This window comes from Triticum dicoccoides, chromosome 4A (genome assembly GCF_002162155.2).
Source record: "Triticum dicoccoides isolate Atlit2015 ecotype Zavitan chromosome 4A, WEW_v2.0, whole genome shotgun sequence".
NCBI lineage: Eukaryota > Viridiplantae > Streptophyta > Magnoliopsida > Poales > Poaceae > Triticum > Triticum dicoccoides.
The window spans coordinates 429,469,153-429,492,119 of NC_041386.1; the positions used below are offsets into that span (position 1 = coordinate 429,469,153).

Sequence of the window (22,967 nt, forward strand, 5' to 3'; positions counted from 1 at the left end):
TAAATTAGGGTTGAATACTCTACCCTCGAAAACTATTGCGATCTCTTATACTTGTGGGCTATCACCGCCTGCAACGCGCTTTGTCGTGGTAGGGGACCGAGATGGCCTTGGTCTTTGGTGGCGTGGAGGAGCGGCGAAGGGGCGGGTATCTTTTTGTGGAGTCTTGCGAAACGACGGATCTTGTTTAACACAGAAATATGTCCACCTAGGTCACCTACGTTTTATGCAGAGCAGAGGATTCTTAGAGACATGCTTTGATGGATTGCTCAATGGCAAGAAGCGTTTGGAATTTATTTGAGAACGGGCTGGTAGAACAAATATGCCAAAACCAGGCTGCTAATATAAAGAGCTTGGTTTTTACTATGCATGAAACATTGTCCCACAACGATTTTATTGGCATGGTGCTTACTCTATGGGCAGTCCGGGGAGCAAGGAGGAAAGCCATCTATGGGGACATTTTTCATAGCCTCCTCTGGACACATTATTTTATAGTAGCTTTTCAAACAAATCTTCAGATTCTCGACACTTCGAGGGTGATCATCACACGTATGCCATCCTCAAGACCGACACAATGGCTCTCTTCGCCTGATGCATATGTAGCGAGAAGTTCGAATTTTGGTGTTGTTGCAACGGTGTGACGAGACCATAATGGTGGCTACTTTGGGAGCTGTGGTGATTATTTTTATGGGCATTAAGCATCCTGGAACACTAGAAGTGTTGGCCATTCCAGAGGCCTTAGCTCTCGCCAAAGACCTAAATTTACAAAAGATTCATATTGCATCCGGCTACAAGATGATGATTGATGATATCAAGCAACAAAGCTCAGCCAATTATGGAGCTATTATACATGAAGTCATAGAGCACTCTAGGGTTTTTATCATGTGTAATTTTGTTCACGAGCTTAGGAGCTTGAATTTCGAGGCTCACAATCCAGCGACACATGCTTTACATTTAAGGGTTGACCATCATATTTGGTTAGGTCAACCCGGTGATTTTCTCTTCATCCTTGTAAACATTGTGACGACTTAATAGAAGCAGATTTGTCTAAAAAAGAAAAAAAATAAAAGAAAAGACAACACTAGTTATTTGGCTTCCATTTCTAGTTTTCTACCGGTGCTGCTACAGGGGAATTCGCTCGCCTTCCATTTCTAGTTTTCTACCCTCTTGGTCGCACGCGTCGTCCTCCCCGGCCTCCACTCCACTCCCTCCTTTCCCGCCCACGCCGTCTTCCTCCTCTCTTCCCCCGTTTCCAGCTCCGGTCTAGCTAAAACCCTACCTACCACCAACCCAGTCGCCATGGCGCCGCAGACGCCTATCATACCCCCTGCCTCCTTGGACGGCGACGGCCTTCCTTCCTGGAAACCCAACCCATTCTCCGCCGACCCTACCTTCGACATGGGCTTCCTCAAGGCAGCCTTCGACGGCGACCTCCGCCTCGTCAAGAGTAGGCACCTCCATACGCCGGCGATTCTTTTTCTCCATTTTCCGGTTCTTGTCTGTTTCCGTGCTGATTTTGGCGCCGATCCGTTTTACTACGTTTCAGAGGCGGCGAGGGTGCTGGGAGGGGGGCGGAAGGCCGTCGCCTCGCCGAGAAGCTGGGGGCAGTGAGGGACGGCATATGCATAGGCTTACTGCACATGGCGGCCCTAGGCGGGAGCCTGCCCGTGTGCCGCTACCTGGTCGAGGACATCCGGCTGGATGTCGATGATGTAGGCCCGATGGGTGCGTCGCCTTCCTTCAAGTCCTTTCCTTTCCTTTCCTTTCCGTAATAAGTAGGGAGTAGCTTTCGTCGATTAGAGAGTAGCTCTCGTTCATCCAGGTAGGTGTTTCCTTGGATGGGCTGATTTTGTTTCTGCTAAGCTTCTCTGCTCTGTTGTCCCTGACAGGCGAAACACCTTTGACCTGTGCGATTAGCCGTCAGAATGCGTACTTGGTGTGTTACTTTCTCGACCATGGTGCTGATACAGAGAAGCTCAACAGCGAGGGCTATACGCCTCTCCATTTTGCCACCAATCAAGGTAGCATGGATCTCTACGCATAAGTATCTACTACACATACTCATCTTTCCTAACTCTTCTTCATCTCCATGTGTACTGCGTTTGTGTGAGGAGCCATATATCAGTGAGACATCCAGTATTTTTTTCTGATTGGGTATTCTTTATAGTTGAAGGGCGTATAGGTATACACTATATGTAAAAAGTCCTTCCTTTCCCCCCTATACACATCACATTATGCAGAACAGAACTAGCTGGCCTTTTATGTTTCAATGCTATTGTCAATTTAGTTTAGCCAAGTCTCAAAAGCTTAAACTTGCAGTTGCGTCTGAATTCTGTGCACTCCATCAATTCCAGCTATTGACTATGTATTTCGTGGCCTTGATTTATGCCTTCTAAATTACAACCAAGGAGTTACAACAAAGTATCTATAGTTGAATAGTGATATACAGTATCTTGCATTTTCTACTTTGTATCCAGGATACGTTGACATAGTAGAGCTCTTACTCTCAAAAGGAGCTAACCCTGATGGACTAAGTCATGGTGGGACAGCACTGCATGTTGCTGCTAATAATGGGCATGATGATATTATTGTGAAGGTTTTGTTGGATCACCATGCAGATGTAAGCGCCACTCTCATATTTTCCTTTTTTACAAACTAGTTTCCTTAGAATGGTTAAGTCCACAGTAATAGTTATTTCATTTGTTGCCCTATCCAGCAACTTTTTCCTATCTGTATTTATTTCATGTCACTGGCTCTTGTGTGTTACACCTGTATTTTTCAGTTTTCATTCCTTCTAATTTAATCTCACCTGCTCCAGTTTTCAAACATAGTCTCAATATATAGTATCTTGTCTTGGTAACATGAGTGAAATTGCTGCTCTTTGTCCAATTCAGTTTCTCGAATATACACATCGACCTGTAGTCTCCTTTTCAGTGCTGAATTGTCTTGTTTTATTGCAATGGTCCCACCAGTGTCCAGGTGGAGTCCAGAGACTTGAGTGTAACATGCTCTCTGTTTCTCCAGCATACACATAATCCAACTATAAAATGTACACAGTGCTTTTAGTTTCTACTGTTCTTGCTTGACATAGCCTGGCAAGTTGAAGTTTAACATGCTTGACTTTTAAGTTCGACCTTTGTCGTTTGTCTGGCCATTGACTTTACTGAGCTGGAGACTCATTCTTTTGATCTTCCTTTCTTTCGTTTGAATTTTTGGGGAATGGTCAGAGGTACTTCTCCCAGACGGATTAATAGGATTAATATCACCTTTTCATAAATAACTTAGAATATTGTCTCCTCTGAGGATCATGTGCTTGGAGTAATCAAGCAGGACATGCTGTTGGCTCACTCGCGTATCTCCTGGAGCACATTTGGGGAAAACGAGCCTGATCCAGAGTCTGATTAGCTGTAATTTTAAGTTTGTTTTGAGGGCCACTGGGAGCCATGATCCCTTTCTCTGTAACTCAACTATACTTGCTTCTCTTCTGAAATGCATCGGCAATACAACTTCAATTTTCCTCAAAAAATAGATAACATGAGAGGCTAATTCATTTAATTTGCGATGTTTGTACATGCTAATTATGTTATTTCTTATTTGTGTCAAAAGCTTCTACTCACAATGACATTTTTTTAATATATATATATACAGATTCAGCTGTAGTTCTTCAGCCCTTACTTAAATTTTATGCTGACTGTAGTTATATGGAATTTCTAATTTCTGCATCTCCCAACAGCATAAGATAGCTTTGAGTGGTACTGATTCTACAGCTCTTGTTATTGCTACTGCCGCGTGCTCACTAAAATGTGTGAAGCTCCTGCTTGAGGTATGTCATCTTCTCACATCAACTTACAGGTTACTGTGCTAATGTGAAAAGAAAGGGTTATATTACTTAGTTTCTGTAATTTTCCTAAAATGGTTATGACAATGATGAATTGCAATTTGTATGTTTGTTCTTGTGAAGTATATAACCTGTCATCTTTTGTTAGGCTGGTGCTGATGTGGATGGTATTGGTAAAGATACACCCTTAATAATTGCTGCCCTTGCTGGCTCGACTGACATCCTTAAGTGCTTAGTTCTGGCTGGTGCAGATGCTAATGATATTGACAGTGTAAGCTCTTTTTTTTTTACCTTACTGCTACATGGATGCTCTCGTCCAAACTTAGCAGGACATATTCTAATACACGGTTCGTTTAGCAGGTCATTGCTAAACATATTACTGGTTTTCCATCTTCAGTTTGTAAACTTTAAAACAAATGTCTTGATGAATTCTATTTTGTGCATTTTTGGTCCATTTAGATTTACCATAACAGCGAAGCTACATTTTAAATTCAAGACTTTATTCTGTTTGATTATTTGGAGAAGCATGTAATGGCTCTAGGCTATCTACTACTCCCTCCGTCCCATAATGTAAGATGTTTTTCAACACTACACTAGCGTCAAAAAGCGTCTTACATTATGGGACGGAGGGAGTAAGTAGGAAGAACTTACCTTGGAGTTCCAACTTTGACCAATTTCGAACTTACAAAGAACATTGGATTGTTGGATGAAATATATAAGTTACCGTCATCAGTTTGAGAAAAAAATGAAGGTGCGATTGCAAAATCAGCAGGAGTTACTTCTTATCTTATTCATCCTGGAAATTGTTGGGAACTTGGGATAGTATATAATGTAACAATTCGGTATTAGTATAAATGTTGTTCTTGACAGATCATGTTAACTAAGCGCCAGATTTATCCTAATCTCTAGAATGTATTTAAGTTTATACCATGTCTGCTCAATGGTTGTCTACATACTTTGCATGCTCTCGGCCGCTTCGGCAGTTTATTTTGTCAAATATCAAGTGAAGTTAATCTTGCTTGTTGTCTTGGCAGTATGGGCACACTCCTATAGAAATTGCTGCACGTTCTGGTATGCGTGAACATGTCAAAATTCTATTTCCCGTCACTTCTCGTATTCCTAAAGTACGTGACTGGAGTGTTGATGGAATCATTGGTAATGTAAAATCAGTGCCCTCATCAAAGGTATAATTATAAAACATCACTACCATATTTATATTAATGGTTTGAGTGTGCATGCTTGATTGCTGGCTGTGAGATTTCCTGAATTTGGGGTTTCTTCAATTCATTGTCTTAACTTGAAAAAACAGTTTGAAACCGTGCACTTGACTGGCCCTTCTGTATGTAATGAATTATGATTAGTGGCTGAGAATTAGATTGATCGTGAATTTCAAGTATGCCAGTTGTCTTGCTGCAATGGGTTAGCTATGAGCCGGTAAGCAAAAATGTGTCACATGTATTGCATGCCAACTCATTTCGGAGCAATAAGATTTAGTTGAAATGATTCTAAATGTATTTAACTTACCTGTTCTGTTAAACTGGTCAACTCGATATTCCTTATCATGTGACTTTTTGATGGCACATCACACTTTAATCTTTTACGTGTTAATTCTGTGGCATGCAACATGGATTGTGGTTTATTATCATGCCTAGGTGTTTTGAACTCTTGTGAAGTTTAAATTTTTGTAAGTATGAACCTAGCCAGGATTAACCCCAGTGTTGATTTTGGCCCAATTTGGGTCGAGATGTGCATTTAAGATTCTAAATTATAATAAAGTACAGGGAATTGGCCAAGTGAAAATATTAGTTTTTAATGATGAGATTGTGGTCTTGTGGGATTTCTGTAGCGGTAGCCTTAGCATATCCCAACTTGCTTTGGAGTAAAGGCTTCATTGTTTTTGTTGTGGATTCTGTAGTGGATGGAAGATGCGGTAATCAGTAATGTTGTTTAATACCTCACTCCAAAGACCACAATCAGTGATATGTATATCTGAAACAAAAGAGACTACCGAGTTCTATCAGTGATATTGATAGTTAGGCCAGTAGAAACATGTGGAAATGAAATGAATCAAACAATTCTTCAACTGCTGACACTGACTTTTAATATTATTTTATCTGGGAGACAGGAGGTTCAACATTTGAGTAAAAATATTCATGGCCATTTCGCAAGAGATAGAACTATTGAGTATGAGGAGATTATTATTTTTTCTACTGAGCATGTGGGAAGGGATTACATGTGATACTGCATTCGAGTAAAAATATTCATGGCCATTTCGCAAGTGATAGAACTATTGAGTATATTCAGGAGATTTTTTTTTCTACTGAGCATGTGGGAAGGGATTACATGTGATACTGAATCTTTATTTCATTTGACTGCTCTCAATGTTTCAGAAAACTATGCTTGCTAGTGCAAAATCTAAAGCACATGAGGCATTCAAGAATGGGAAACATCTTATTGCAGCAAGAATTTATGGAGAGGTACATTCTTGCATCTTGCTTGTTCTAGTTTATGGACTCATTGACTGCTTAGGACAAGTTGAAAGACTATAGTGCATTTTAGTTTTGTTTTTCTGTTCCTTCCATGGAATGGCATGTGTGATGGAAACTATGCTCTCTGTGCGCTTTGCAGATGTGCTAATGCTGTGAACTAGTTAGAGATTGCTCCTCTAAGCCCTTCCTGTCACGTTGTTATTTTTGTAATCTCTTAGGATGCATTTTTTTTATTGATGACGCAGTTGGATCAGTGGTAGAACAGATCATACATTGCATGTAAATTCAATTCATCATTGTGGACATAGGCCACACAGCAGCACATACGTGTAGGGGAAATAGAATTTGACACTGGACACATGAGACCAATACTAGCGGCTGGGCATGAAGGAAGAAGTTGATACCACAATGAAGTCCAGGAAGAATAATAGAATTGTTTCGGAGTTGGTTTATGTTAAGATATATACCTATCAACCAACTATCCCAAAAGACCGATCTGATAGGGAGAGGAGATATATAATACTCCCTCCGTTCCCAAATATAAGTCTTTCTAGAGATTCCAACAAGTGACTACATACGGAGCAAAATGAATGAATCTACACTCTAAAATATGTCTACATACATCCGTATGTTGTTGTCCATTTGAAATGTCTAAAAAGACTTATATTTACGAACGGAGGGAGTATACCTAACGTATGCATGGCATGGGTGAGCGGATATCCTTTTTGACGGAAAACAGCTAGATGCTGATTCTCATTGATGAAGAAAGAGGTTTTTTTTTGCAAGGAAAAAGAGAATTCATTCATCAAACGACGGCCAAGTCTGCATTACATAGGTTAGGTACCTCGTCCGGTCCTGACCGAAGCCACACTGCAGTGCGCTTCTGTATTCTACCATAGTTTGCTAAAAAGTGGCTAACAACATTTTGTTCCTGCCTAACATGCTTGAATATGAACTCCCTATTATCCTGACGAAGTAACGATTTAATCTCCTGGACCATCATCATATATGTTGATCTGTTGTCTCTCTGATCAGTGGTCATCTTAATAAGCTCTGAGCAATCTGATTGGATAACGATTGGCAAAGATGACCACTGGATGGCTAAGGAGACGCCTTCCACACAAGCTGCTAATTCAGATTGCAACGGCATTGCACAGTGTTGTAACTCATGGCAGGAGGAGTATATAATTGCACCACGTTCATCTCTAAGCACCATGCCAGCTCCTGTTGTGTTGTCCACTTCCGAAAAAGAACCATCAATGCTCAACGCCACCCAGCCCGCTGGCGGAGGCTCCCAGGCAAGCTTCTTCCGCTCCCAGCGCACATGTAATAACGGGCTGTTCTTGCTTAGTTGACCGGCTCCCATTTTACCTTTGACATGATCAGCATGAGGGCTGGCTTGTACGACTAGCAGTGAGGTAATATAACTGGAGAGAAACCGGGTCGACACCTTGATGGGTGGCGGACGTTTGTTGTGGACGATCTCGTTGCGCACATGCCAGCATCTCCATAGTGTCATCAGCGTACACAAGCGCCCTTCCTCTGACAGCTCCGCCAACACCTGGAGGAGCCAATCCGTCCCTGTGTTCACTAGCCTCCGGCCGTCTGGAATATCCCATTGTTTTGCCATTGCTCGCCACAGCTCGACTGCTAGTGGGCACCTACATAGAGCATGAAATATGTCCTCCGGTTCGGTAGCACACAATGGGCACAGATTAGAGACTTCAAGTTTACGACGGTGCTTATTAGTCCAAGTGGGTAAACAATCAGTAGCCACATGCCAAGCAAACACACGCACCTTCGGAGGAGCAGGGCACCTCCATAATAAAGCCCAGACGGCTCGTCGCTCGTCCGGTGCCCTGCTCGCCGCAACTGAAGATTGACGAAGACGATCATCGAGAGCCAACCGATACGCGCTCCGGACAGAGAAAATACCATTCCGTTCGGGTTCCCATGCCAGGACATCCGCACCAAGCCGAGGGGAAGTGTGAATTTTGATTATCTGATTAATATCTGCAGGTAAAAATATTGATGGAGGTCAAGGTGCCAACCACCTCTCTCATCGAGAAGCTCAGAAACTCATCTCAACCTGCAGCGTCCCTGTTTCGTGATTGGTTTACCATAAATTGGTATCCATCGATCTCTCCATATACGTGTGGACTGTCCGTTGCCAACTCTCCAGGTGACACCACATTTTATAAGTTCCAGTCCATGAACTATCGATTGCCACGTTGGTGAAGTACTACTAGGGAACACCGTGTCCTCAAGATTACCTGATGGAAAGTACTTGGCCTTCAATACTTGAGAGCATAGACTGTTCGGGAAATTCAGAATACGCCATGCCTGACGTGCTAGCAAAGCTTGATTGAACAGCCGGAACTCCCTGAATCCCATTCCACCGTGTGACTTGGGTTGAATCAGTTTCTCCCATGCTCGCCAGTGCGTTTTCCGTCTTCCCTTTTCTGCTCCCCACCAAAAATTCCGAACCATCCGCGTGAGGTCATCGCATGTTGATACTGGAAGCCTGAATACACTCATCAAATAAGTTGGCAGGGCTTGAGCAATGGATTTGATAAGAACTTCTTTTCCACTCTGCGCCATTGACTCGCACCATGTAACAAATCTCTTAGTAAACTTCTGTTGGATGTTCTGGAACCGTCCCTTGGACATGCGCCCCATAGGTGTGGGGAGGCCTAAATATTTCTCCTCGAAGCTAACATTCTGAACATCAAGGACACGGATCACATCTTCTTTATCTCCATGTCGGCAGTGTTCCCCAAACAAAATTGAGCACTTCTATGGATTAATAAGTCGCCCTGTTGCACTAGCAAACATATCCAGAACCCCTTTAACCTGCAATGCTTTTCGTTCTGTAGCACGAAAAAATAGGAGAGTATCGTCCGCAAAAAGGAGATGGGAAATCCCTGGTGCCCGCGGGCACACTTTTAGAGGCGTAATATGAGACTCCCTCGCCTTCTCCTTAAGCAGTGCTGCTAGGCCGTCCGCAATAAACAAAAATAAGAATGGTGATAAAGTATCTCCCTGCCGTAGCCCTCGCGACGGTGCAAATGAATCCGAGCAGGCTCCATTAATTTTGATAGTGTATCTCACCGAGGTGACACATGACATTATCCATTTCACCCATCGATGATCGAAACCCAACTGTTGCATCACTCGCTCCAGGAAAATCCAATCCACCCGGTCATACGCCTTGGACAAGTCTAGCTTATAGGCACAAAAAAATTTGTCCGGGTTTTTCTCATGCCGAATAAAATGAGTACACTCAAAAGTAATGAACGCATTATCTTTAATGAGTCTACCCGGGACAAAGGCACTCTGCTCTGGTGAAATTAGCTCACCAAGAAGGGGCCTCAACCTCTTGACCAGACACTTTGCAATCACCTTATAAATCATGTTGCATAGGCTTATGGGACGGAAATCTGACAACTTACTTGGTTCATCAATCTTTGGAATCAGCACTATGGTTGTCATATTCACCCCCTCTGGCATGTGTCCCGACTCAAAGAATAACCGCACAACTGAGATAACATCCTCCTTCATAATAGCCCAGTGTTTCTGGAAAAATCGAGCTGGAAAACCGTCCGGACCCGGTGCCTTTAGAGGCCCAATCTGAAACATAGCATCACCTATCTCCTTATCAGTGAAGGTAGAGCAAAGCCGTTCATTCATCTCATCAGTGATAGCTCGAGCAAACAAGGGCACCACATTATCTGCATTTAGAGAGGCATCAGCTGTAAAGAGGTTTTGAAAATAGTCCAGGGCCATACCTTCCATAACATTCTCATCTGTATGCACCACCCCGGAGCTATCCACAAGCCTTTTTATTTTATTTTTTCTAGCTCTCCACACAGCTCGCCTATGAAAAAATTGGGTATTGCGGTCTCCCTCTTTAAGCCAATCAATGCGAGATCTCTGTCTCCATAACATCTCCTCTCTGTACAACAATTCCTCTAGATGATCGGACTCCTTGCGTATCTCGCCGCGGTCTGCATTCATATGCATAAGCTCCTCAAGCCTGGACCTTGATTTTTCAATCTCTTTACTCACATTTCCAAACTTCTTATGACTCCACTTGATGAAGAAAGAGGTTGAAAACCCATACAGATGGTTACAGACGTAAGCTCTACACCTAGTTCACACGTACTGCCAGTGCATGGCGCCGGCCACCATGTCTAGTTACAGCCGGCTGGTGAGGCAATTCATGGCGGCTCGAAAAATTTGCTCATCGGCGTCAGTCCAGCGAACAGCCAACACCTCGCCTCGTCAGATATCCTGTTAACCAGTTGGTTCACATCGCAGGCTTTCCCTTCGAAGACTCGTGCGTTGCACTCTTTCCAGAGGCACCAGGAGACGAGGAGGCAAGTGGCATGCCATGTTGGTCTGTTGCGTCTCGGGAGGGAGCTGATCTGTCTCCTGAACCTGTCTCTGAGGCATACATTCGTGTTCATGTCAATTGCAGCAAAAGGAGGGCCAAGCAAGGCTGCCGTTGATGCCCAAACCTGCTTCGAGAAGGTGCAGCCCGCGATCAGGTGCCGTGTTGTTTCCGACTCGTTATGGCAGAGTGGGCATAGCGGGTCGTGTGGAATCTGTCTCTTCGCCAGGTTATCTGCCGTGAGGCACTTCCCTCTCAGGAGGAGCCAAGAAAACGCCTTTGCTCTTGGGCCAGCCTTTGCGCTCCAGATCAGCGACTTGTCATTGGTTGGGATTGATCCCTGGAACTGCATCCTGTACGCAGACGCCGCCGAGTACTCTCCCGAGGTCGTCCACTTCCATCTAATGTTGTCTGGCAGGCCGTCAGTGAAATTTATGTTCCTTGTCACTTCCCACAGCTCACAGAGCTCGTGCAGCACCACCGGAGGTGGGTTGGCCTTGACATAATTTAGCCACTTGCCGTTGCTGATTGCGTCTCTGAGTGAAAGACGGCGGCCATTGCAGTGTCCAAAGAGGTTTGGCCATCTGTCTGCTGGCCGGCAGCCCTGAGCCCAGTGTGATCTCCAGAAATTTGTCTTGCGCCCGTCTCCGATTGTGATCTCCGTGGCAGCCCGGAAGACGCCCTCCGCCGCTGGGTCACTGGCCATGATCAAATCCTGCAAGGGGCGCGTGTCGTCAGTCCATTTGCTCCATTGCCATCTTGCCCTCAGTGCAGCACCTTGCATCTTGAGGTCGTGGACCCCGAGGCCCCAAACTCCCATGGCCGGCAAACCTCCTTCCACCGCACTAAGCACCTGCCTGCCGGTGCCATCTCATCTGCTGCCCAGAGGAATCCGCGCCGCAGCCGGTCTACCAATCTTATGAACCAAGCCGGTGGTGCAATCGCCATCAACCTATAGATGGCCATGGCGGTGAGTGTAGTTCGGACAAGCTCGATCCGGCCCGGCAACGCGATAAGCTTGGCCTTCCATCCTTTGAGTCGCTTGGCCAGACTGTCCAGGACTGGCTGCAGGTCTTCTCTTCGTAGGCGACCGTCCTAGAGGGGCAGCCCAAGGTAGGTAATTGGGAACACCTTGGAGGAGCAGTTGGTACCTTCGATGGCGGCCTCCACGGCGATCGCCTCGCAGCGAATGGGCGTGGCCGCGCTCTTGTCCCAATTCGCCTTCAGGCCCGAGACCTCTTGAAACTCTTCGAGGAGGCGTACTGTCGCGTGCATCTCAGAGTTAGATGGGTTGATGAAGGCAATGACGTCGTCGGCATAGATCGACACTCGGAAAGGCATGTTTATCCGACCAATGCTGGCAAACACTCTGTATCTGCAAGCGGTCTTAAAGAGGGATTCCAGAGTATCCATTGCGATCACGAAGAGTAGCGGGGAGAGGGGGTCTCCCTGTCGAAGCCCGCAGCGGTGTTTGATCATCTCCGATAGATCGCCGTTAATGTTCAGCCTGGTGGATGATGTTGCGAGCAACCCTGAAATCCAGTTCGTCCATCTGATGCCAAAACCCCTAGCAGAAAGTAGCTCGAGGAGAAATTCCCAAGAGAGGCTGTCGAAGGCTTTTGCGATGTCAATCTTCAGAAGCAGTGCAAGAGTTCTTCTAGCCTTCAGGGTTCTAATCATTGCATGGACATACATAAAATTGTCAAGTATCGATCTCTTCCGGATGAAAGCACTTTGGCAAGGCGAGACAAGCTGATTCATCACCGTTGCAGCCTGCGAGACAGAATTTTTGCAATTAGTTTTGCGATGCTGTGGATCAAGCTTATTGGTCTAAAATCAGTTAGGCTAGTGGCCCCCTCCTTCTTCGGGATCAAGATCATGACCGCCGTGTTTAATGCCTGTAGATTTGACATGTTCTGATTCCAAAATTTGTTAAGTGCCCGCATCAGGTCATCTTTGATTACTTGCCAGCAACTTTGGAAAAAAGCCCCGTGAAGCCGTCAGGTCCTGGGGCTCTGTCAGTTTTTGTGTCATTGATCGCTGCGAGTACCTCTTCTTCAGAGAACGGATCATCCAGTTGTGCAAGCAGCTGCGTGTCCGGGGTGTATCCTGGTGCCTCAAAGTTCAGTTGCTTCCTAGTAGGAGCCGGCTGTCCGAGCAGTTTCGAGAAGAACTCCCAAGCAATATCCATCTTATCTTCCTGTCCCGAGAAGAACTGGGCCTGATGCTGAATTGAGGGGATGGCATTTTTCCTCCTTCTTGTTGTGGCCTTCATGTGAAAAAATTTGTGCAGGCGTCTCCTTCTTTCATTCCTCTGACAGTGGATCTCTGTCTCCAAATTGATCGCTGCAGAGCACTGTGTCCCAGCAGTCTCATCTTCAGATTGTTCCGCAACATGTGCTCTAGTGGTGTTAGTTCTCTTGAATCTCTCGCCTTGTCCAATCAAAAAATGATCTCGTTGGCAACATCCATTGCGCGGTTCATCTGGTCTGTAGACCGATCATGCCAGCTCTTTAGGGCTCCGGCCACTCTGCTCAGTTTCGTGTGCAGGACAACAAACGCATCGGGCGATGCAACTGGCTGCTGCCAAGCTGTGGCCACCACTTCCTCAAACCCGTCCATCCGCATCCAGAAGTTTTCAAATCTGAATCGTCTGCAATGCTTGAAATCGGTGGCGCAGGTGAGCAGTAGCGGGCAATGGTCACTGACGGCGGATGACATCCCTTGTAGCAAGCAGGAGGGGAAAAGATCGTGCCACGTGTCGTTGAACAGCACCCTATCCAATTTAACTAGCGTTGCCCTTTGCTGCTCATTTGTCCAAGTATAGGTGCGGCGGTGGAGGTACAGGTCTTTGAGTTCCATGTCCGAGATGAAACTCCGGAAGGCGTTCATTAGTCTTCTGTTAATCCTGTTGTTTGATTTGTCTGCCGCCGAGCAGATAAGATTGAAGTCACCTGCACATATCAGCGGACACTGGTTGCTCGAGATGCAAGTGTGCAAGTCTGTGAGGAAATTCATCTTCTCCTCGTCCGCCTGCAGTCCCTAGACCCCAATGATCTGCCAGCTCTTCCCCGTCTTTGTGTGTGTGCATCGGGCGGTCACGAAGTTGGTGCTGCAGGTCGTTGATGTGACCTGAATCTCCCCATCCTTCCAGGCCATTATTATTCCCCCTCGTGTTGTTAGCAGGTTGAAAACAGAAATTTGTGAAGGCGTCACCACAGCACTCCATGACGATTGCACTAGTGACAACAGAGAGCTTCGATTCTTGCAAGCAAATGAAAGATACATTGAATTGTTGCACTAGTCTCCTAACTACTCCTCTTCTCATAGCCGAATTCAGTCCTCGTACATTCCAAATCAACATTGGGCAGCTATCCATGGGAAACTAATCTGTCGATGCGGCAATACACAATCCAGCGCCTAGGCAGAGCCGCGCGCGGTCCCACTGCGGTGGTCTTGATCCCGGGAGCAGCTGCAAGTGCTGACAGCGCCTCAACCTGCATCTGAGTGAGAGGCCTCTCGAATGCGATCTCGTAGCGCAGAATGGCCTCCCGGCCATTGTGGTCGATCCCAAGCTTCTGCAGGATCAGCTGTTGGGCCCGAGCTACAGCGTTGAGGGTTGACATCGTCTTGGAGGCGAGCCAGTCGCTACGACGCGGGTTCGCGACAGGGGAGCGACGTCGGCGGGGGGCCCTGGCCGTGCTTGCTGGCGGCCTTGGAAGGATGGCGGGGGTAGCGTCAGCCGTGACGTCCGCGATGAGCTGATCCATCGCGGTCAATGGCCCCACTAGCTCAGGTCTTGGAGGCGAGGCGTTGGTCTGTCGTGGCTGGCCCATCGCCAGAGGGGAGGGCAGGCTGGGGGCTTGGAGGGGGATCCTCATTGGCCCACCGATGGGCCTTAGCGAAGCAGCTGAAGGAAATATGCCCTAGAGGCAATAATAAAATTATTATTTATTTCCTTATATCATGATAAATGTTTATTATTCATGCTAGAATTGTATTAACCGGAAACATAATACATGTGTGAATACATAGACAAACATAGTGTCACTAGTATGCCTCTACTTGACTAGCTCGTTAATCGAAGATGGTTATGTTTCCTAACCATGAACAAAAGAGTTGTTATTTGATTAACGGGATCACATCATTAGAAGAATGATGTGATTGACATGACCCATTCCATTAGCTTAGCACCCGATCGTTTAGTATGTTGCTATTGCTTTCTTCATGACTTATACATGTTCCTATAACTATGAGATTATGCAACTCCCATTTGCCGGAGAAACACTTTGTGTGCTACCAAACATCACAACGTAACTGGGTGATTATAAAGGAGCTCTACAGGTGTCTCCAAAGGTACATGTTGGGTTGGCGTATTTCGAGATTGGGATTTGTCACTCCGTTTGTCGGAGAGGTATCTCTGGGCCCTCTCGGTAATGCACATCACATAAGCCTTGCAAGCATTGCAACTAATGAGTTAGTTGCGAGATGATGTATTACGAAACGAGTAAAGAGACTTGCCGGTAACGAGATTGAACTAGGTATTGAGATACCGACGATCGAATCTCGAGCAAGTAATATACCGATGACAAAGGGAACAACGTATGTTGTTATGCGGTCTGACCGATAAAGATCTTCGTAGAATATGTAGGAGCCAATATGAGCATCCATGTTCCGCTATTGGTTATTGACCGGAGACGTGTCTCGGTCATGTCTACATTGTTCTTGAACCCGTAGGGTCCGCACGCTTAAGGTTTCGATGACAGTTATATTATGAGTTTATGGTTTTTGAAGTACCGAAGTTAGTTCGGAGTCCCGGATGCGATCACGGACATGACGAGGAGTCTCGAAATGGTCGAGACATAAAGATTGATATATTGGACGGCTATATTCGGACACCGGAAGTGTTCCAGGTGATTTTAGAGAAAACCGGAGAGCCGGAGGGTTACCGGAACCCCCCGGGAGAAGTAATGGGCCATATGGGCCTTAGTGGAGAGAGAGAAGGGCAGCCAGGATGGGCCGCGCGCCTCCTCCCCCCTGGTCCGAATTGGACTAGGAGAGGGGGGCGGCGCCCCCCTTTCCTTCTCCCTCCCCACTTCCTTCCCCCTCCTAGTAGGAGTCCTACTCCTACTAGGAGGAGGACTCCTCCTTGGCGTGCCATAGGGCCGGCCAGCCTCCTCCCCTTGCTCCTTTATATACGGGGGCAGGGGGCACCCCTAGACACACAAGTTGATCCACGTGATCGTTTTCTTAGCCGTGTGCGGTTCCCCCTTCCACCATAATCCTTGATAATATTGTAGTGGTGCTTAGGCGAAGCCCTGCGACAGTTAAGCATCAAGATCGTCACCACGCCGTCGTGCTGACGGAACTCTTCCCCGACACTTTGCTGGATCGGAGTCCGGGGACCGTCATCGAGCTGAACGTGTGCTAGAACTCGGAGGTGCCGTAGTTTCGGTGCTTAATCGGTCGGGCCGTGAAGACGTACGACTACATCAACCGCGTTGTCATAATGCTTCCGCTGTCGGTCTACGAGGGTACGTAGATCACACTCTCCCCTCTCGTTGCTATGCATCACCATGATCTTGCGTGTGCGTAGGATTTTTTTTGAAATTACTACGTTCCCCAATAGTGGTATCAGAGCCTAGGTTTTATGTGTTGATGTTATATGTTGATGTTGTTGGAAATATGCCCTTGAAGCAATAATAAAAACATTATTATTATATTTCCTTGTTCATGATAATTGTCTTTTATTCATGCTATAATTGTGTTATCCGGAAATCGTAATACATGTGTGAATAATAGACACCAACATGTCCCTAGTAAGCCTCTAGTTGACTAGCTCGTTGATCAACAGATAGTCATGGTTTCCTGACTATGGACATTGGATGTCATTGATAACGGGATTACATCATTAGGAGAATGATGTGATGGACAAGACCCAATCCTAAACATAGCATAAGATCGTATAGTTCGTTTGCTAGAGTTTTCCAATGTCAAGTATCTTTTCCTTAGACCATGAGATCGTGTAACTCCCGGATATCGTAGGAGTGCTTTGGGTGTACCAAACGTCATAACGTAACTGGGTGACTATAAAGGTATACTACGGGTATCTCCGAAAGTGTCTGTTGGGTTGACACGGATCAAGACTGGGATTTGTCACTCCGTATGACGGAGAGGTATCACTGGGCCCACTCGGTAATGCATCATCATAATGAGCTCAAAGTGACCAAGTGTCTGGTCACGGGATCATGCATTACGGTACGAGTAAAGTGACTTGCCGGTAACGAGATTGAACGAGGTATTGGGACACCGACGATCGGATCTCGGGCAAGTAACATACCGATTGACAAAGGGAATTGTATACGGGGTTGCTTGAATCCTCGACATCGTGGTTCATCCGATGAGATCATCGAGGAGCATGTGGGAGCCAACATGGGTATCCAGATCCCGCTGTTGGTTATTGACCGGAGAGCGATCTCGGTCATGTCTACATGTCTCCGAACCCGTAGGGTCTACACACTTAAGGTTCGGTGACGCTAGGGTTGTAGGGATATGTATATGCAGTAACCCGTATGTTGTTCGGAGTCCCGGATGAGATCCCGGACGTCACGAGGAGTTCCGGAATGGTCCGGAGGTAAAGAATTATATATATGAAGTGCTATTTCGGCCATCGGGACAAGTTTCGAGGTCACCGGTATTGTACCGGGACCACCGAAAGGGTCCCGGGGGTCCACCGGGTGGGGCCACCTGCCCCGGGGGGCCACATGGGCTGTAGGGGTGCGCCTTGGCCTATATGGGCCAAGGGCACCAGCCCCAAGAGGCCCATGCGCCAAGAGATAAGAAAGGGAAGAGTCCCAAAGGGGGAAGGCACCTCCTAGGTGCCTTGGGGAGGAGGGATTCCTCCCTTGGCCGCCGCCCCCCTAGGAGATTGGATCTCCTAGGGTCGGCGCCCCCCCTAGGCTCCCTATATATAGTGGGGGAAGGAGGGCCTCTCAATCCACGCCTTTGGTGCCTCCCTCTCCCTCTCCAACACATCCTCCTCCTCTATAGTGCTTGGCGAAGCCCTGCCGGAGTACTGCAGCTCCACCACCACCACGCCGTCGTGCTGCTGTTGGAGCCATCTTCCTCAACCTCTCCTTCCCTCTTGCTGGATCAAGAAGGAGACGGTACGCTGACCGTACGTGTGTTGAACGAGGAGGTGCCGTTCGTTCGGCGCTAGAATCTCCGGTGATTTGGATCACGTCGAGTACGCCTTCCTCGTCCCCGTTCTTTGAACGCTTCCGCGCGTGATCTACAAAGGTATGTAGATGCAATCCGATCACTCGTTGCTAGATGAACTCCTAGATGGATCTTGGTGAAACCGTAGGAAAATTTTTGTTTTCTGCAACGTTCCCCAACAGTGGCATCATGAGCTAGGTCTATGCGTAGTTCTCTTGCACGAGTAGAACACAAATTTGTTGTGGGCGTTGATGTTGTCAACTTTCTTGCCGCTACTAGTCTTATCTTGCTTCAACGGTATTGTGGGATGAAGCGGCCCGGACCAACCTTACACGTACGCTTACGTGAGACCGGTTCCACCGACTAACATGCACAAGTTGCATAAGGTGGTTGGCGGGTGTCTGTCTCTCCCACTTTAGTTGGAGCGGATTCGATGAAAAGGGTCCTTATGAAGGGTAAATAGAAGTTGACAAATCACGTTGTGGCTTTCACGTAGGTAAGAAAACGTTCTTGCTAGAACCCTTCTTCAGCCACGTAAAACTTGCAACAACAATTAGAGGACGTCTAACTTGTTTTTGCAGCAAGTGCTTTGTGATATGATATGGCCAAAATTGTGATGAATGATGAATGATATATATGTGATGTATGAGATGTTCATGCTATTGTAATAGGAATCACGACTTGCATGTCGATGAGTATGACAACCGGCAGGAGCCATATGAGTTGTCTTTATTTTTTGTATGACCTGCGTGTCATTGAGAAACGCCATGTAAATTACTTTACTTTATTGCTAAACGTGTTAGCCATACTAGTAGAAGTAATAGTTGGCGAGCAACTTCATGGAGACATGATGATGGAGACCATGATGATGGAAATCATGGTGTCATGCCGGTGACAAGATGATCATGGAGCCCCAAGATGGAGATCAAAGGAGCTATGTGATATTGGGCATATCATGTCACTATTATTATTTGATTGCATGTGATGTTTATCATGTTTTTGCATCTTGTTTACTTAGAACGATGGTAGTAAATAAGATGATCCCTCATAATAATTTCAAGAAAGTGTTCCCCCTAACTGTGCACCGTTGCGATAGTTCGTTGTTTCGAAGCACCACATGATGATCGGGTGTGATAGATTCTAACGTTCACATACAACGGGTGTAAGACAGATTTACACATGCAAACACTTAGGTTGACTTGACAAGCCTAGCATGCACAGACATGGCCTCGGAACACAGAAGACCGAAAGGTCGAGCATGAGTCGTATAGAAGATACGATCAACATGAAGATGTTCACCGATGTTGACTAGTCCGTCTCACATGATGATCGGACACGGCCTAGTTAACTCGGATCATGTTATACTTAGATTACAGGAGGGATGTCTATCTAAGTGGGAGTTCATTGAATAATTTGATTAAATGAACTTAATTATCATGAACTTAGTTTAAAAATATTTACAATATGTCTTGTAGATCAAATGGCCAACGTAGTCCTCAACTTCAACGCGTTCCTAGAGAAAACCAAGCTGAAAGACGATGGCAGCAACTACACGGACTGGGTCCGGAACCTGAGGATCATCCTCATAGCTGCCAAGAAAGATTATGTCCTACAAGCATCGCTGGGTGACGCACCTGTTCTCCCTGCAGAACAAGACGTTATGAACGCTTGGCAGGCACGTACTGATGACTACTCCCTCGTTCAGTGCGGCATGCTTTACAGCTTAGAGCCGGGGCTCCAAAAGCGTTTTGAGAGACACGGAGCATATGAGATGTTCGAAGAGCTGAAAATGGTTTTCCAAGCTCATGCCCGGGTCGAGAGATATCAAGTCTCCGACAAATTCTTCAGCTATAAGATGGAGGAAAACAGTTCTGTCAGTGAGCACATACTCACTATGTCTGGGTTACATAACCGCTTGACTCAGCTGGGAGTTAATCTCCCGGATGACGCGGTCATTGACAGAATCCTTCAGTCGCTTCCACCGAGCTACAAGAGCTTTGTGATGAACTTCAATATGCAGGGGATGGAAAAGACCATTCCTGAAGTATTTGCAATGCTGAAATCAGCAGAGGTAGAAGTCAAAAAGGAACATCAAGTGTTGATGGTGAATAAAACCACTAAGTTCAAGAAAGGCAAGGGTAAGAAAACCTTCAAGAAAGAAGGCAAGGGAGTTGCCGCGCCCGGCAAGCAAGCTGCCGGGAAGAAGCCAAAGAATGGACCCAAGCCCGAGACTGAGTGCTTTTATTGCAAGGAAAGTGATCACTGGAAGTGGAACTGCCCCAAATACTTAGCGGACAAGAAGGCCAGCAAAACGAAAGGTATATGTGATATACATGTAATTGATGTGTACCTTACCAGTACTCATAGTAGCTCCTGGGTATTTGATACCGGTGTAGTTGCTCACATTTGTAACTCAAAGCAGGAGCTGCGGAATAAGCGGAGACTGGCGAAGGACGAGGTGACGATGCGCGTCGGGAATGGTTCCAAGGTCGATGTGATCGCCGTCGGCATGCTACCTCTACATTTACCTACGGGATTAGTTTTGAACCTCAATAATTGTTATTTAGTGCCAAGTTTGAGCATGAACATTGTATCAGGATCTCGTTTAATACGAGATGACTACTCATTTAAATCCGAGAATAATGGTTGTTCTATTTATATGAGAGATATGTTTTATGGTCATGCTCCGATGGTGAATGGTTTATTCTTAATGAATCTCGAGCGTAATGCTACACATGTTCATAGTGTGAGTACCAAAAGATGTAAGATTGATAATGATAGTCCCACATACTTGTGGCACTGCCGCCTTGGTCACATAGGTGTCAAACGCATGAAGAAGCTCCATGCTGATGGACTTTTAGAGTCTCTTGATTACGAATCATTTGACACGTGCGAACCATGCCTCATGGGTAAAATGACCAAGACTCCGTTCTCAGGAACAATGGAGCGAGCAACCAACTTATTGGAAATCATACATACTGATGTGTGCGGTCCAATGAGTGTTGAGGCTCGCGGTGGCTATCGTTATGTTCTCACCCTCACTGATGACTTGAGTAGATATGGGTATATCTATTTAATGAAACACAAGTCTGAGACCTTTGAAAAGTTCAAGGAATTTCAGAGTGAGGTTGAGAATCAACGTGATAGGAAAATCAAGTTCCTGCGATCAGATCGTGGAGGAGAATACTTGAGTGATGAGTTTGGCACGCACTTAAGAAAATGTGGAATAGTTTCACAGCTCACGCCGCCTGGAACACCTCAGCGTAATGGTGTGTCCGAACGTCGTAATCGCACTCTATTAGATATGGTGCGATCTATGATGTCTCTTACCGATTTACGGCTATCTTTTTGGGGGTATGCTTTAGAGACTGCTGCATTCACTTTAAATAGGGCTCCGTCGAAATCCGTTGAGACGACACCGTATGAATTATGGTTTGGGAAGAAACCTAAGCTGTCGTTTCTAAAAGTTTGGGGATGCGATGCTTATGTCAAGAAACTTCAACCTGAAAAGCTCGAACCCAAGTCGGAAAAATGCGTCTTCATAGGATACCCTAAAGAAACTATTGGGTATACCTTCTACCTCAGATCCGAAGGCAAGATCTTTGCTGCCAAGAATGGATCCTTTCTAGAGAAAGAGTTTCTCTCGAAAGAAGTAGGTGGGAGGAAAGTAGAACTTGATGAAGTATTACCTCTTGAACCGGAAAATGGCACAACTCAAGAAAATGTTCTTGAGGTGCCTGCACCGACTAGAGAGGAAGTTAATGATGATGATCATGAAACTTCAGATCAAGTTGCTGCTGAACTTCATAGGTCCACAAGGACACGTTCCGCACCAGAGTGGTACGGTAACCCTGTCTTGGAAATCATGTTGTTAGACAACGGTGAACCTTCAAACTATGAAGAAGCGATGGCGGGCCCGGATTCTGACAAATGGCTAGAAGCCATGAAATCCGAGATAGGATCCATGTATGAAAACGAAGTATGGACTTTGACTGACTTGCCCGTTGAGCGGCGAGCCATAGAAAATAAATGGATCTTTAAGAAGAAGACAGACGCGGATGGTAATGTGACCATCTATAAAGCTCGGCTTGTTGCTAAGGGTTATCGACAAGTTCAAGGGGTTGACTACGATGAGACTTTCTCACCGGTAGCGAAGCTAAAGTCCGTCCGAATCATGTTAGCAATTGCCGCATTCTATGATTATGAGATATGGCAAATGGACGTCAAAACGGCATTCCTTAATGGTTTCCTTAAGGAAGAATTGTATATGATGCAGCCGGAAGGTTTTGTCGATCCTAAGAATGCTGACAAGGTGTGCAAGCTCCAACGCTCGATTTATGGGCTGGTGCAAGCATCTCGGAGTTGGAACATTCGCTTTGATGAGATGATCAAAGCGTTTGGGTTTACGCAGACTTATGGAGAAGCCTGCGTTTACAAGAAAGTGAGTGGGAGCTCTGTAACATTTCTCATATTATATGTAGATGACATACTTTTGATGGGAAATGATATAGAACTCTTGGACAACATTAAGGCCTACTTGAATAAGAGTTTTTCAATGAAGGACCTTGGAGAAGCTGCTTATATATTAGGCATCAAGATCTATAGAGATAGATCAAGACGCCTCATAGGTCTTTCACAAAGCACATACCTTGATAAGATATTGAAGAAGTTCAATATGGATCAGTCTAAGAAGGGGTTTTTGCCTGTGTTGCAAGGTGTGAAATTGAGCTCAGCTCAATGTCCGACCACGGTAGAAGATATAGAAGAGATGAGTATCATCCCCTATGCCTCAGCCATAGGTTCTATTATGTATGCCATGCTGTGTACCAGACCTGATGTAAACCTTGCCGTAAGTTTGGTAGGAAGGTACCAAAGTAATCCCGGCAAGGAACACTGGACAGCGGTCAAGAATATCCTGAAGTACCTGAAAAGGACTAAGGAAATGTTTCTCGTTTATGGAGGTGACGAAGAGCTCGTCGTAAAAGGTTACGTCGACGCTAGCTTCGACACAGATCTGGATGACTCTAAGTCA

The 22,967-nt window shown here is 45.9% G+C and overlaps 1 pseudogene; it reads left to right on the plus strand.

Annotated features, from left to right (window-relative positions):
- The first annotated feature begins 1,326 nt into the window (after window positions 1–1,326).
- Window positions 1,327–22,967, plus strand: part of LOC119283534 — a 33,342-nt pseudogene continuing 11,701 nt past the window's right edge.